This window comes from Eublepharis macularius, chromosome 17 (genome assembly GCF_028583425.1).
Source record: "Eublepharis macularius isolate TG4126 chromosome 17, MPM_Emac_v1.0, whole genome shotgun sequence".
Classification (NCBI taxonomy): Eukaryota; Metazoa; Chordata; class Lepidosauria; order Squamata; family Eublepharidae; genus Eublepharis; species Eublepharis macularius.
The window spans coordinates 1224842-1240921 of NC_072806.1; the positions used below are offsets into that span (position 1 = coordinate 1224842).

At 50.6% G+C, this 16080-nt stretch overlaps 1 protein-coding gene across 6 annotated transcripts in view; it reads left to right on the forward strand.

Annotated features, from left to right (window-relative positions):
• ARHGEF10L (Rho guanine nucleotide exchange factor 10 like) overlaps positions 1-16080 on the forward strand; it is a 119544-nt gene that overhangs the window by 10767 nt on the left and 92697 nt on the right. For 3 of the 6 annotated variants that reach the window (XM_055001438.1, XM_055001443.1, XM_055001442.1), the window contains exon 1: positions 9782-9887. The exons of the other annotated variants lie outside the window; for them this stretch is intronic. The gene's annotated coding sequence lies outside the window, so the exon portion shown is untranslated. Of the gene's footprint in view, positions 1-9781; positions 9888-16080 lie in introns of those variants that run through there. 6 annotated transcript variants of the gene reach the window in all.

A 16080-nucleotide genomic window follows, 5' to 3' on the forward strand; every position in this document is an offset into this window, starting at 1 on the left:
GATCTTGTTGGGGCGGGTCTGTGGCTCAGTGGTGGAGCATCTGTTTGTCATGTAGAAAGTCCCAGGTTGTATCCCCAACATCTCCAATTAAAAGATTTGGCAGCAGGTAATGTGAAAGGCCTCTACCTGAGACCCTGGGCAGCTGCTGCCAGTCTGAGTAGACAGTACTGATCTTTGTAGATCGATGGTCTGAGTCAGTATAAGACAGGTTCACGTGAACCTTGTATTGTTTTGTATTTATTCATTAAAACATTTATTTATTTATGGTATTTATAGTCCACCCTGCCTTTCCACAGAGTTGAATTAGATTAACAGGAAACAATAACAATGTTTAGAACATTAAAGTTCACTTTATGTTTGTTTTTATCTTAATCTTAAGATTGGTTGTTGTGGGTTTTCCGGGCTGTATTGCCGTGGTCTTGGCATTGTAGTTCCTGACGTTTCGCCAGCAGCTGTGGCTGGCATCTTCAGAGGTGTAGCACCAAAAGACAGAGATCTCTCAGTGTCACCAGTGATCTCTCAGTGTCTCAGTGGTGACACTGAGAGATCTCTGTCTTTTGGTGCTACACCTCTGAAGATGCCAGCCACAGCTGCTGGCGAAACGTCAGGAACTACAATGCCAAGACCACGGCAATACAGCCCGGAAAACCCCAACAACCATCGTTCTCCGGCCGTGAAAGCCTTCGACAATCTTAAGATTCTTGTTTTGTGGTTTCTTGTGGCATGTTGGGCTGCTTTGAACTATGACGGACGGCTGCCTAATCACACTGGCGCACTGCATCCTCCAGTGACCAGCTCTCTGTGTATGACCCCACACCTTGGGTTAGGTGCTGCTGCTGGTGGGGCGGGCATCCTCAGGCGGAGTCCTTTCTGCTGGGCTTCATCCCTGCCTGTGGTGCTGCAGGTGCTGGCTTTGGGTGTACTTGGGCTGCTGAAATTTTAAGCCCATGTTTTAAAACTGCCATCTTAGAGGACTTAAACGTGTGGAATGTTGGCATGCAAATTTATTTGTTTGATATTTAGCCTGCCTTCCCCACAAACAGGTTCAGGGTGGGTTATAACAGCATTAAATAGTATACAATAAAACTACAGTAAAAATTTACAATAAAAGCACTAATCTATAAACCATTGAAATACTCTATATTTCATGTACCACAACTGGAGCACACTGTTGTGAAAATCTGCTTAATTAAGGAACAAGGTCTGCTGAGCGAACAGCAACTTGCCAACCTTTAGGAGTTCTTTGAGAGGGTTATCAAGCGTGTGTATTAGGGTGTTCTGTAGACTTTTGATAAGGTTACTCATCAAATAATCCTGAGTAAACTTGGCAGTCAAGGGCTAAGGCAACAGGTCGTTCTATGGATTAAAAATCAGTTAATCAACAGGAAACAGAGTAAGTGGAGAGTTCTCACAATGGAGGGAAGGGAGCACGGGGGCCCCACAAGGATTAGATTTGGAATCAGGAGGAGGGCTGGTGTGACTTAATTTATCCAGTAATGATTTGGAATAGGAGCTTTGCAGTGTGCTGGCCAGATGTGCAGATGATACCAAGTTGTTCAGGATAGTGAAAACCAAAGTGGATTGTGAAGAGCTACAAGGAGGATCTCTCTAAGTCGGATGGGCGTCAGTGTGGTAAATGCAGTGCAATGTAAATAAGTGCAAGATGATGCACACCAAAGCAAAATATCCTTAGATATATACTCATGGGGTCTGAACTAAAGGTGATTGAGAAAGAAAGAGGTATTGGAACTGCAGAGATAGACGGATAAACATGTTGATTCAGTGTGTGGCATTGGTGAAAAAGGGAAACTCTGTTCTGCGGATTATTAGGAAAGGTATTGAAAATAAAAGGGCCGGTATTGTAACAAGTAGATCTATGGGATAGCCTCATTTGGACCATTGCATACAGTCATGGTCACCATATCTCAAAAACATTGGAGAGCTGGAAAAAGAGGGCAATTGAGACAGGAGCCAGTGTGGTGTAGTGGTTAAGAGCACTGGGACTCTAATCTGGAGAACCGGTTTTGATTCCCCACTCCTCCACTTGGAGCCAGCTGGGTGACCTTGGGTCAGTCACAGCTCTCTCGGAGCTCTCTCAGCTCCACCCACCTCACAGGGTGTTTTGTTGTGGGGATAATAATGACATACTTTGTAAACCGCTCTGGGTGGGTGTTAAGTCGTCCTGAAGGGCGGTATATAAATCGGATGTTCTGCTGCTGCTGCTGCTGATGGAGGGAGCACCTTTTCTATGAGAAAAGGCTCATAGGGGAGCCTGCGGCTTTTCAATTTAGAGAAAGACGACAGAGGGAGTGTAACAGAGTTAATGGATGTGGTGGAGGAAATGGATAGAGGGTGTTTTTCCTCCCTCTCCCAGAATACTATTATACATTTACATACTTTTTATGCTGCCTTTCCAGGGAACCTGCTGGAGATGGTTTATGAAATAAAACATAATAACATTAAAAGCTGGTAATTAAAACTCAGCAACCCCCTGCCTCCGTAAATCACCGAGCAGCATAATAGGAATTTAAAGTTTTCAGATTAAAAGTAGACTGTGAAAATGGTGTTTAAAACCATCTCTTAATTAAAAGGGGTCGCCTAATCAAACTGATGGGCAACAGATTCATGACAGGCAAGAGGAAATACTTCTAGTCAATAGTCAATGAGTAATTAAATTGTGGAATTCACTGCCTGTGGATATAGTGATGGTCATAAGCGGAGACTTCTTTAAAAGGGGGACAGGCCAATTGGTGAAGGAGAAACCCATCCACGGCTACTAGCCAAGGTGACCAAAGGCAACCTCTCCACCTAGAGGCAGTAGACCTCTGAAATCCAGAGCTGGGAGGGAGCACCAGGTGACGTCCGCGGCTTCTGTGCCAGCTGTTGGCCATCCCGAAAGGTAAGGCTTTTCCCGATTACAGTCACTAAACAAAGGTGGTCAAAAGACCCTCGGGAAGGAAAATTCCACAGTACTATAGTGCAACAGTTTATAAACCTTTTCAAGTGATTTTAACAATAATACATGATTACATCAAATTACGTATCATTTCGCATATCATTTTTCAACATTTTTCAGCAATCTTATCATTCATAATACACAGAAACAAGAGTCCTCTGCAAGAGGGCCTGAGGGTGTGATGGCAACGCAGCAGGAAAAGTCTTTAAAGACTCAAAATAACGCGTCTTCTTTAACTTTTTTCTTTTTTCCTTTTTTCAAATTTTTCAAAAGCCAAGATGGAAAGGTACGTGGCTGGTCCAGAGATGAAAGTTGGAAAGCCCAGCGGTTAAAATCACTTGAAAAGATTTATAAACTGTTGTTGGCCATCCAGCACAAGTGGTTAGACCTAGGGTTGCCAACCTCCAGGTGGTGGCTGGGGATCTCCCAGCATTACAACCGATCTCCAGACCACAGAGATCAGTTCCCCTGGAGATAACGGCTGCTTTGAAGGGTGGATTCTATGGAATTATAGCCCATCAAGGCCCCTCCCCTCCCCAAATCACACCCTTTCCGGGATCCACTGACAAAATCTCCAGGAATTTCCCAACCTGGATCTGGCAACCCTACTTGGACCTCAAGTCTGATCCAGCAGGGCTCTTCTGACGTTCCTTTCCAGTGTGGTCTGGTGTAGTTCCTAGAACTGGTTCTCTGCCTGAGGGGGGGTCAGTGAGGAAGACCACAGTATTCTGGAGGTCCACTGGGGGGTACGGCAGCAGGTGTCGCCCCCGCCTCCTGCTCTGCCACTGGCTGTGTCGGAGCGCCCAGGTACATGTTGCGCAACAAACCTCCTCTCGTGTCCAGGTGGGGTCCGCCATGAGGACTTTTTATCACTATCACACATCTCGGCAAGGACTTCCCCATTTGATTTCATTCCCTTTCCGAATAAGCTGCACTTGGAAGCTGGCGAACCATAATCTCTGTATATTTCATGTGTTTCTTGTTGCCCAGCACTGTTGTGGAGCCCAGTACCACACATTTCTTCTTCACGTAGCTCTAGGGGGTGCAGCGATCAAAAAGAGGAAGAGGGCCAGAGCAGGGAGGAGAGTGGAAACCATGGAGAAAGGAGGCAGGCAGGAGTGCAGCACTGGAGAAGGCAGCCTAGGAGGGCTGGGCAGAGCTAGGTTTGCCAACCTCCAAGTGGGGCCTGGCTATCTCCTGGGATGGCAACTTGTCTCCAGACTACAGAGATCAGTTTGGCATGGTAGACTCTATGGCATTATACCTTGCTGAGGTCCCGCCTCTCTCCAAATTCCACCAGTCCCAAACTCTACCCCTAACTCTAGGAATTTCTGAACCTGGAATTGACAGGCCTAGGTAAAGCCTGTGTGAAGAAAACTGCAGGCAGTGGCACTTGGCATGTGTACCAAATAAATGTGTTTTCATGGACTTCTCTGCTTTTCAATGAGTTTGTGACACCATGGAGAGTGCCTTGAATATTTCCCAGAAAGGGCTGCACATCATATCAGCTTTATTATTTTTTAAAAGCAAGTTAGCCCTTGGGGCTGAGAAGACAGGCTGAGTAGCGTGTGTGCACTGTCTGGTGAGCTCTCCTAAGCCAGACAGACTTAGGTGATGGGACTCCAGTTATGCAAAATAATACTAATTTGCTCACGGTCCTAATTTGTTCTAATTGTAAAAACTTGGTTTTGTTTGGCACAGAATTTGGGAGTTCTTATTTTCATTCTCTTTTTGAGAACCAGGTGCATGACACAGGTCTGACTAAGTGGAAAATACCCCGAGAGTTGGCATATTCCTGGATTTGATGAGGAAGGTTATGCAAAGTGAGTTCAACAAAAGCCTCTTTCATGCTTTCAGATACAAAAGCACGGACCGGTTATAGCCAGGCGTGTAGCTGCAAAAGCTGCTCAGAGGTGCCTGGGAGATCTGGACGGGGCTGTCAGGCTTGCTTGCCTGGTTTCTCCTCCCAGCTGCTTGTTGAATGTAACTGTAGTCAGTTGAGGGCCGAGGGAGGTGGTGTGTTTAAATACCCAGTGGTGGAATGTCCATTAGCAGGGCCTTGGCTGTTGTCTGTGGAAAGTTGGGAGAGAGAAAAGTTGCTTGTTTATTTATTTAGTACATTTTTTACCCCACCCTTCCTTCAGTGAACTTGGGGCAGCATTCGTTCTTCATTCTCCTCTTCCATGTTATCTTCCCAATAACCCTGTGAGGTAGGGTAGGCTGAACGACAGAGAGCTTCATGGCAGGTGGGGATTTTAGCTTGGTCCTTCCAGGTCCTTGACTGTCGAACCCATATGCCACACTGGCTATCCCAGGGGTAGGACAGCCTGGCCAGAAAGTAGTGGGCCTAGAATGGGCTGCGGCTCGTTGGCAGCCCTGGGGTTGGTTCTTGGCATCTCCCATTCAGAGATCTCAGACAGCACAGATTGCACAAGCCCTTTCTCTGCCTGAGGCCCTGGAGAGCTGCAGGACTAGATGGACCGGAGGTGGTCTGACTCACGAGTTCAGAATTCGAAGAGGGGTCGTAGCTCTGTGGGAGCGCGTCTGCTCTGCAGGCAGGAGGCCCCAGACTCCGCCTTTGTTAAAGCACACCCATGAAGCTGCCTTATACTGAATCATACCATTGGGGTCTATCAAGGTCGGTATCGTCTGCTCAGACTGGGAGCAGCTCTCCAGGGTCTCCGCTGAAGAAGGTCCTTCACATTAGCTACCACCCCATCCTTCTAATGGGAGATGCCGGGGTTTGAACCTGTGGCCTTCTGTATGCCACTCAGATGCTTTCATACTAAGTCACTGACTCCTCAACTAGGCTGGTGCTGGGAAAGGCCTTTCTCTGTCGGAGACCCTGGAGAGCCGTGGAGAAGAGACAGAGCTAGGCAAGATGAATCCGTGGGTCGGCGCGTGGTGTGTCCCGCTGGCCGAGACTCGTGATTGCAGCAAAGCCTCGTATTTGGTCAGCCTGAAAGTGCAGCGCCTCAGAGCTTCTGCTGCTTCCCCAGTCAAGGAAACGGTTCTTTTCGGTTGCTGCGGTGGTGTCAGTGGAGCAACACAATGGTCACTTGTGTGTGCAGCCATCAAATATTTTGTTAACCAGCCTGCAGGATCCAGGCAGCACACACAGTTAAGAACATAAGCAACATAAGCAAAGCCATGTCGGATCAGGCCAGTGGCCCATCCAGTCCAACATTCTGTCACACACAGTGGCCAGAAATCCAGTGCCAGCTAAAGGACTGTCAGTGAGGCCAGGACACCAGAAGCCCTCCCACTGCCTTCCTTCCAGCACCAAGACAACAGAGCACCACCTCCCCACAAAGAGAATACCATCTATCTCCTGTGGCTAATAGCCACTGATGGACCTCTGCTCCATATATTTGTCCAGTCCCCTCTTGAAGCTGGCAATGCTTGTAGCTGCCACCACCTCCTGTGGCAACGAATTCCATGTGTTTATCACCCTTTGTGTAAAGTAGTATTTTCTTCTATCTGTTCTAACCCGACTGCTCAATAATTTCATAGAGTGCCCACGAGTTCTTGTATTGTGAGAAAGGGAGAAAAACACATCTTTCTCTACCTTCTCTAACCCGTGCATTATCTTGTAAACCTCTATCATGTCTCCCCTCAGTCGTCTTTTCTCCAGGCTAAAGAGCCCCAAGTGCCTCAATCTTTCCTCATAGGGAAAGTGTTCCAACCCTTTAATCATTTTAGTTGCCCTTCTCTGTACTTTTTCCAGTGCTATGATATCTTTTTTAAGGTGTGGCGACCAGAACTGTACACAGTACTCCAAATGAGGCCTCACCATCGATTTATACAGAGGCATTATGATACCGGCTGATTTGTTTTCAATCCCTTTCCTAATAACCCCTAGCATAGCATTAGCTTTTTTTATGGCAGTCGCACACTGTGCTGACGTTATTAGTGAGTTATCTATCATGACTCCAAGATCTCTCTCTTGGTCAGTCTCCGCCAGTTCAGACCCCATCAACTTGTATTTATATTTTGGATTTTTGGTTCCAATGTGCATTACTTTGCACTTGGCTACATTGAACCTCATTTGCCACATGGATGCCCACTCTTCTAGCCTCGACAGATCCCTTTGGAGTGCCTCACAATCCTCTCTGGCTTTCACCACCCTGAACAATCTCCATCCAGACCGATTCAGGGCCCAGTACGCGCCTGTGTATGGCCTGCTCTGACTGAAGCAGGTCTCCGTGGTCCCCAGATGTGCACCTGCTACCTGAGATCCATTCACAGGAGATGCTGCTGGGGGTGGAACTAGAGCCCTCCTGCAGGTCAAGGGGGTGCTCTCTGCAAGGAAGCCATGGCTCCTCTCATTTGGTGCCTTGGACACAACTGCAGAGAAAGCCTGGGCTGCAGGAGGCACGACCTGACTTCCCAAGGGAAAGGCACGAAGAGATGGCTGCATGACAACAATAGCGTCTGAGGGATGGGCAGGCACCCAGGCGGAAGGTGGGGCTTCCAATGAGCTGGTCCCAGACCATTTGTTCTCGTTCCAGTGCCTGCCATTGAAACCAGCAAGCCATCAATGTCTAAGCCTGGGATGCGTGCGTTTGGCTCAAAAGGGATTTTGATTTTCGAATGAAACTCCTTGAAGGAGGCCTTTTGCTTCTTCAGAAATGATGTCAGCTGCATCACCTGAGCAAAGAAGATTTCGCTTGCTTCTTTATTTAAAAAATCCCTTTCCCTTTCTCCCCACCCCTTTGACATTCTCAGTTGCTTAAGCTAAACTTTCAGCAATACCTAGTCCACTTCTTAGTTGCTCAGGTCTGCTATCTTCTGAAAGGAATACCTCAAATCCCAGTTGAACTCCAAGAAAACAGATTTTATTTTTCTCAAATTTAAAAAAAATCACAGCCCTTTTGGTGTCAATACGAAAATGTACAGTGGCAAATGTTAGAGATAGCCTTATCTTGCTTGCTTGTAAGGATGATAGGACAGGCGGGAAGGAGGAGCTTCAGAGTGTCAGAGGAACTGAAGGCTTGGTGGTGCGGACAGATAAGGGGAGGGAAGCAAGGAACAGGAAAAGGGGAAATGCCTCTCCATGAGGCCTCTTTTCCAGATTGTCAGAAGAAGTATTCTGAGGTGCCTGTTCCCTGGGGTTGGAGCCCAACTACACCCGGCCAAGGAGCTCTACAGCTGGAAAGCCCAGTGTGTTTTTTGTCTTAAAAACTCACTGTTGTGGGGGCCTGATGTGGACTGGTGCTGAGGCTCTGGGGAAAGGAAGGTTTAGCTCTCCTGCCTGCCATTTCTTTGACGGAAAATATCTCCCCTGCACTCTGGGTACCTTAGATCCTGGAAGGGGGGGGGGGGAAGAGCGGGGCATCATCTGGGTGCGCAGCTATGCATTGATGGCTCACCGGGCCAGGCCCAAATCTCAGAGTGGGGGGCTGTTGCCTTCTGCCCTTTGCCAAAAAGAACGAAATGTCTGTGGAGTTGGCAGTGCTCAGATGAGACCGATATGGATGTGTCTTTTAGACCCAGGTCGTCTATGGTGCTGATGGATCTTGAGTTAGTTAATCCTTTGTTTAAAAACGGCTCTGTTACTACATTGGCAAATATTTCACGTTCCCTGCGTTCCACCACAGCAGCTTCGCTCATCTGAACGGGGCCTTCTGCAGAGACCCACCCTGCAGTCGGGCAAAATCAACAGCTGCCTTTATACGTGCTTTCTCTGGGGTAGCCCCCATTTTATTGAATGGCCTGCCTGAAGAAGCTAGGAAAGTTTCCACTCTCCTGGCTTTCCCCAAATGATGTAAAACAGAATGATTCAGGAGGTCTTTCTACTCTTATTTTAGGGCTGTGTCACAAGCACTAGCTCGGAGCGATGCCTTGGTAAGGGATAGGGACTATAGACTGTGATACTGGGCACCGTCTACCGATGTCGGCATGCTCCTGCTGGGTAGTTTCCACGTTGCTAAAGATGTCATGTTAATGGGCTTTATTTCAGAAAGGCTTCAGCTCTGTGTTTGGATTTCTGCTTACTTTTAATTTTTCTGCCTCCGTGCCCTATTTGTATCTGTCCATTGGAAGTCCCGACTGTGGCTCATATCGTGTTTTGCTCCCCGAAAGTCCGAGCTGTTGGTTATCAGCGAGAAACAAACAAACCCTCACCTTCTGACGAGCAAACAGGGAGGTGGGAGCGGGGTCGGGTGGGAAAGGGGGCGCGCCTGCTCGTTTCTTCAGGTTGAGCCAGAGAGGCAGCTCGGCCGAGGCGGCTCTGCTCTTTGCGCATTTCGTTATTCCGGCTGTATCCAGGCATCGCTTAACAGCCAAGCGATGCCTCGGCCGGGGGGCTCTATGGAGAGCCAAATGGCAAGTCGCAATTGGCCACCGACGCGTGGCTCGCGGGGGGGGGGGCCCTGACGGGAGCGGCTGCTGTCCTGTTGCCCCCCGCCCCGCCCCGCCCCGCCCCCCCCCGGGAACGGGCCCGGGGGCTGCTCGTTCTTCGGAAGGGGGGGGCAGCTGGCCAGACGTCCGTGGCCTCCGCCTGGGCTGCCAGGGCCGCGGCTTGGCCTCTTTCTCCGCCTCCTGCATATTCATGGGAGGGAGGGAGGGAGGAGGGGGGGCGCAGGGAGGCCGCCGCTGCCATTGGCCGCCGGAGAGTCCTAGCGCCGGATCAGCTGGAGGCTCCGGCCGCCGCGAGAGGGGGCGGCGGGGAAGGGCGCGCGGGCGGCAGCCGGGGCTCCTCTCCGTGCGGCGCGCAAAGGCGCAGGGCGCAGGAGCGGCCGCAGGCCTGCGCGCTCCTCCGGGCGGCCCGGGAGAAGCGCCGGAGAGGCCCGCGGGGGCTGTGCGCACATGGCGGGAAGGGGCCGAGGGGGGGCGGGCGCGGGGCTGCCGAGCCGGGCCATGGCGCTGCCCGCCGGGCTGCTGCCGGCTGCTTTGTAGCATCGCGACAAAGGCGGAGGACGGACAGCCGGTAAGTGGGCCGACCCCCCCCCCCCCGCCGCCGCGGCGCAGATTCCTTTCTGGGCCTGTCAGATGCCGGGGCAGGCAGAGGCCTTCCCGAGAACCTGCCGGGCTCCTGCTTCGGTGTATTCACCCGCCCCCCCCCCTCCCAGCTCCAAAAGCCCCTGGCCAGACTCTTGGAAACAGGAGGCGACAGACGAGAATGTGTAAGGAAGGGCTTTGGGTGCTGACCAAACACAACGGTGGTGCAGGACAACTTACACCGCTTCTAGCAGTAATGCTGCTGCTCCTGCTGCCTACTGGCCTAAGCCAAATAACGGGGATGTGACCGAAGAGGCGAGTCTTTTGTTTGGCGTTTGCGAAGCGGCCCAGAGGCCAGCAGCCCCTCTGCCGAGCCCGCCGCCCTCCCGAAGCTGACGGGATGGGGGTGACCTTTCCCCGGTCACCAGAAAGGGCAGCCACCTGACAAGGAGCTGGTTTATATATAACCACGCTGGGGTGCCAATAAGTCCCGGCTTGGAACCGTGGGGGAAGGGAGGAGGGCGCCAGGAGGGCCTGCGGATCCATTGCCTCTTTGGCAAGCGCGGGGAAGATCCAGGGACGGGAGGCCGATGGCTGGGGAGAGGCTGGGGGCAGCGAAGCCGGCGCTCGTGTTGCTGCACCCCTTATAGATCGGGTGGGTCATGCCTGTTTTAAAAGGAACACCCTAAAGGTGTTTTGCTTCTGTTTGTTTAGGAGCTCTTACGCTGCCTTTCCAACTTGATAATTATTCAGAGAAGCTCAAAACTGAGAACACTAATTACAAATAATAAACACTCAAACTGAAGAAACAACTTCCCCAAAGATGTAAAAGTACATACTGCCATAAACTATATGTAAAACCAGGGTAGGAATTTAGATTTAAAAGGCCTTCCGAAATAGTGTTCTAAGCTGCTATTGGGAGGCCTGCAGTGAAGGAGTTGCACAAAATTCACAGAGAAGCACGTTGCAGAGGTGAACCTGGCCATCCTGAGCAGAGTTACACACTTTGTGAAGTCAGTGGGCTTAAAAGGGTCTGACTCTGCTTAGGGCAGCGATGTGAGTGAGTGTGGCTGCTGAGAAAGCCCGCATGTGGTTCCCCATCAGACATGCCTGCCCTGCTACTGAGTATATATATTTTATTTTTTTATTTTATCGTATTTGTATTCCGCCCTCCCTGCAAGCAGGCTCAGGGTGGATAACAGCATTAAGAACATTTAAAACATTCCATATAAAACATTTAAAAGCATCATCTAAAAATATAAAAAATAGCAGCACTCTTTTTCCTGATGGCGGCAGTACAGTTAATAACAAACAATGCAACGGTACCGTTGAACGTAGCAGCAGCTTAAGAACAGTGGTGGGCAGCTCTCGTAGGGTGTTGCTGGAGCTGTGCCTCCTCGGTGGACCTCAGGATGCAGGAGGACGTAGACAGGGAAGGAGGCTGTCCGTCTGTATGAAGTTTTGCACTCCTCTGATGTGGAAGCACAAAAGAAGAGCCTGGGGGGGGGGTGTTCTTCTTTAATCTATTTAATTCATTTCTGGTAGAGGCCTGGGACCTCCGGGGACTCCACAAGCAGCTGTCCCCTGTTGTCTGTCTTCAGTAGCTGTTCACAGGGATGTTTCCTCTGAACCTGGAGCTTCCATTTAAGTAACCACTGACATACCTCTCCTCCAGCTATAAAGACTTGGCAGACGTTGAGGAAATACTGTATTAAGTCCATAATTTCCAAACTGCCCTGAAAGTAGCTAAAGTGTGCCACAAGAAATCCATGGGTTAAGTAATGAAAGACTCCTGCGAGACAAACATACCTGTTCTACAAAGGAGGTTGCCTGCTGTACCTCTGCATGATTCTTTCCTCTGGCCTTGCCTCCTTCCACTCAGTCTAAGTGATGGTGGTGACAATTCTGCCACTCCTCTGCTTCTGGTGAGATTAAGGCATTCAGAGCAATAGGGAAACGCAGGAGATTTCCCTGTACTTGAAGGAGGCTGTCTGTTGGATCTCTGTGTGGGTCCCTGCAACAGCCTTGCCCTCTTCCGCTCATAGGATACATAGGCCACTGGTCTGAAGCAGCACAAGGGAGCTTCATACATTCATATGGGGCTCAGTGGTGGGGCTGGAGCTTTTGCATGCAGACGGTCCCAGCTTCCGGCCTTGGCCTCTCCAGTTAAAGGACTGCCCCTGACTTACTTGCAGAGCAGCTAATACTGAACTAGGAGGGCTGAGGGTCAGTCTCAGTCGAAGGCAGCTTCATACGTTCATCCTCGGGGCTCGGTGGTAGAGCACATGCTAGACGGGCAGAAGGGTTCACTTTGGATAGCAGGGGCTGGGAAACAACTTTTTTCCGCCAGAGAACTTGGAGAGAAGACAGTGGGTTATTTTTCAATTTAGGCTTGATCTCATTTAGTACAAGGCAGCTTCTTATTTTCATAGGCAACAAATATGCTGACTAACAGACGACTGACAGATAAATACAAAACAAAGCACAACCACTTGTCAAAGTTACCCTCGCTTATTTTAACTTTTTTACCATGGCTTTATTGCAGTTTCAACACAGGGATTTTTATTACATGCGTCAAGTCCATTCAGACTCTTTATTAATTAATATTACGATTTTCATTTTCCTTTAGATGCTCAGCCCTAAAGTCCAAAAAGTTATTTCCAGCATTTTCTTTGAGACAAAAGTTCAGTCGGTATCAATTTCCAAATGCCAGGCTGAGCCTGGGAACTTTTGAAAGAAAGGAATGTGCAACAAAGGGCCTTCTGAGCACAGGCAGAGTGCAGCCCCCTCCCCAAGTAAGCAGCCCCCTCTCACACTGCTGTGTATTAGAGATGATGGCTTCAAGCTAGCTTTTTTTCCCACCCCAGGAAAGAAACAAATCACTGAAAATTTGCCATTATAGGCAACATTCATATTGTAGGGCCTCCGCCTGAACATTGCTTGTTAATGGGCAGGAACAGCAGGGACATCAGTGAACTGGAAGAGGAAGGCTGGGTGTTTGAGGGCAGCCATCTGTGGGAGAGGGAGCAGAAATTACCCAGAAATGATGTTGTGTTTTTCTCACTCCTCCATCTGCTTAACCTTTGGACTCTTTGAACACCTCTGGTTTGGAAAGAGCACAGTGGCTGGATGCCCGGGAAGCCCCCACTCCTGGATCTGCTCCAGTTGTTTAGTGGCCTTGTAGATGGGCTGCGATCTGCTCAGAGCCCCATTAGGGCCAGTTGCAGGCCACCCACCCGGCATTGCTTTAAGGCCGGTCTTTTGTCCAGCCCTGACTTCCCTTCATGTCCCCATCTTGGACTGCTCTGGCCTGTTGTGCTGCGGTGTGGCTCATCTGAGCCAAGTGTGACGTCGCAGCCATTTCCCTGCCTCTGGCCTTCTGGGTCAATGACTGGCGAGCGGTGGTGGGGGGGTGCGGGGGGGGGAGAAGTCCTGGCTTCTCAGGGCTTTTCGGAGTGAAGATAAGCAGATTTGCTGAGCGGTGGCTTACATGGCCCTGTAGCCAGGAAACATTTGCCTGAGCACCCAGGAGTCAGAGAAACAGAGGAAGAGCCCTGCAGGATCAGAACCACAGTCCAGTATCCTGGTGGCCACTCAGATGCTGCCAGCAGGGCTTGAAAACAGACAGCCTGTGTGTGTTGTTTCCCCCCGGAGGTGGCATGCGGAGGTAGACTGCCTCTGTAGGTGGAGCTTCTCTTCCTAACTTCCATTCCCTTTAATACAAGAAAGGCCCTGGGCGATCAGGCCAAAGGTCCGTGTAGTTCCATGTCTGCTCCTAACAATGGCTGGTCTGATGCTGATGGGAGCAGAGCGTGGATGCAAAAGCCCTCCCTTGTCCCCAGCAAGAAGTGTTTAGAGGTAGGCTACCCTTGAACTTGGAGGTTCTATTTAGCTGTTGCCACGGGGAACCTGGGGAACTGCTGCTGAACAGAAATACTCTGGGGTCCAGCTGGAGTCAGGGCAACACACCAGGGAGACCTCGAATGCTGCAGCTCCCTTTCCCAGACTCCAGCCTGTGGGCGCAGGAGGAGAGGGTCTGCTGGAAGGCTGTGCAGGTGAGCCCCCAAAGTCCATTCACATCTGAAGTCGTGGTACGGCCTGGCAAGCTAGCTCCATGAAGCAGCGCAGGTGGATGTCAGCTGTTATAAAAAGAGGGGATGCTGAACAGGGAAAGGAGAGAGGGTACTCAAGCACAGGGGAGCCGGGCGTCTGGCTTCAGCTCTTGTCCCCAGCCTCTGGCAGCCGAGTGTTATGTTTCCTCCAAACATGTTCTGTTGAACGGCCCTCCTGAATTTCTTTGCTTCATTTTCAAAGCTCCTGTGGAAACAAGTTCCCCAGGTGAATAAGTGATGAAGTACTACAACTTAACCACTCTGTGGGTCTAGCAGCCACTCTCCAAACCAACCTGTGCCTCAGCTTGTCTGTTGTGGACCACCTGTTGCTGTCCGTCTTTCCATGTTCCTCTTTTCAGACGAAATACGGCCGGTCTGGGTGGAGCTGTCAACAAGCACCCTCTGTCCTTGAGCTTCCTGTTAGTGCTGCAGTCTCACTTACTCTGTGGGTCCGATGGCCTGGTGCACATTGCCCCTTTGCATGTCTGAAGGAGATTAGGAGGTTGTCCTCACCTGTGGCCAGGTGCTGGTAGACCTGGTTGTTGCAGCTCAGTGGCCTTGCAGGCGGTACCAGTGGCTGCATCTCCCTTAATAATTCACGGTCTCCCTGTGGTTTGTGCATTGCTGAGCCAGGGCACTGCTGTCCCTGTTAGAGCCCGTGGGTCCCTCCTCTTCTGTGCCTTGGATCAGACGGTGCAACGTAGGTAAAGCTGAACACCTCTGACAGGTTGCTGAGGGAGGAGAGAAGATCTGAATTCCTGCCATGCCCCTCAGCCCATCCTGGGCATATTTGAGAGAGGGTTTGGGTGAGTCCACGTTCCAAAAAGCCGGCTGCTTTGATCAGAAAACGCCCCCGTTTTGATATTTTTTTCTCCCTGGTGCCAAGTCTTCCCCATAAAAGTGCACACATTTTACAACATTATTGTTGTGCCATCTGGGGTAAAAGTGATGTGAATGATTTTTTTTTAAATCAATCATTTTACAACAGCGATAGAAATGAGGCAGCTGGCAGCCAATGGCTGTGTCAGCTATAAGTAATCAAAAAGAACTGAAAATGCCCCCATTGTCCCCCCCCCGGCCCTGATTAGGGCGTTTTCTCCTTGAGGTGGCCACAGAGTGGCATGACTGAACTGGCACGGAATCAGGAGAGTTTCTAATCAGCATGCCTGGATGGCCCCCCTCCCTAAACAATAAAACGGAGCCCTGGGGAGGTCAGCGTGCAGACGCTGCCGGCAGTGCAGAGGAGCAGAGTGTTTTGGACCGAGTGCCCTGCCCCGAAAGGCCTGGCTGCCGGGAGCAAGGGGTGGTCTTGGCTCCCAGCAGTGTTTGGTTTCTTAGCTCCTCCTTGGGTGTAGTCAGAAGTTCTTTGTTTCGAAGGGCTGTCCATTAGTCCTGGCCATCCAAGCCCGGCACGACGGGGCTGCCTCTCTCGCTTGACAGGGCTGCTCCTGTGACCAGTTTTCTGTGGAGCTGATGCAGCAGAGTGAGTGGATTTGGGGAGCCCTCAGGACGTCGTCGCCAGGCGGCTGTATCCTTGTGCTGGCCACACTGTATTCCCGTCTTAAGGGCCTGGCAACTTTGGTGGGGATTTTTCCCGACTTCCAAGGCCGTTGCAATGCCAGCTCATCCAGTCTGGACTGGCAGTGCCATATCAGTGCCACTGGTGGAAGAGCGATTCCCTGAGGCAGTTGACAGGGCCCTGGGCCGGGGGGCTGGGCAGGATGTCTTCCAGTGCCTGCTGAGCATGCTGCCTCCCATGCGCGCGTCACCTGCTCAGTCTTTGTGGAGGAGGGGGCAGAGCTCGAGTCTTTCCTGCCCTTTCTAGCCGCATTGGTTGCTGGCTGGTCCCTCTCACGCCAGGTGCCTCTCTCTCCCAGCACGAAATGGGAGGTTGCCCAGTGGCAAGTGCTAGGGCTTCCGAGGTGATAAATGATTCCTGGTGGAAGCTGATGGGCTGAGCAATCGGGGTAGGTGGTGGGCCCTTTTTCTTCTATTTTTGTAAGTGTGCGTGCATGCATGCGTGCAAGTGAGAAAATTATTTTAAAATATAGTTCTCTAAACTCTCAAGTT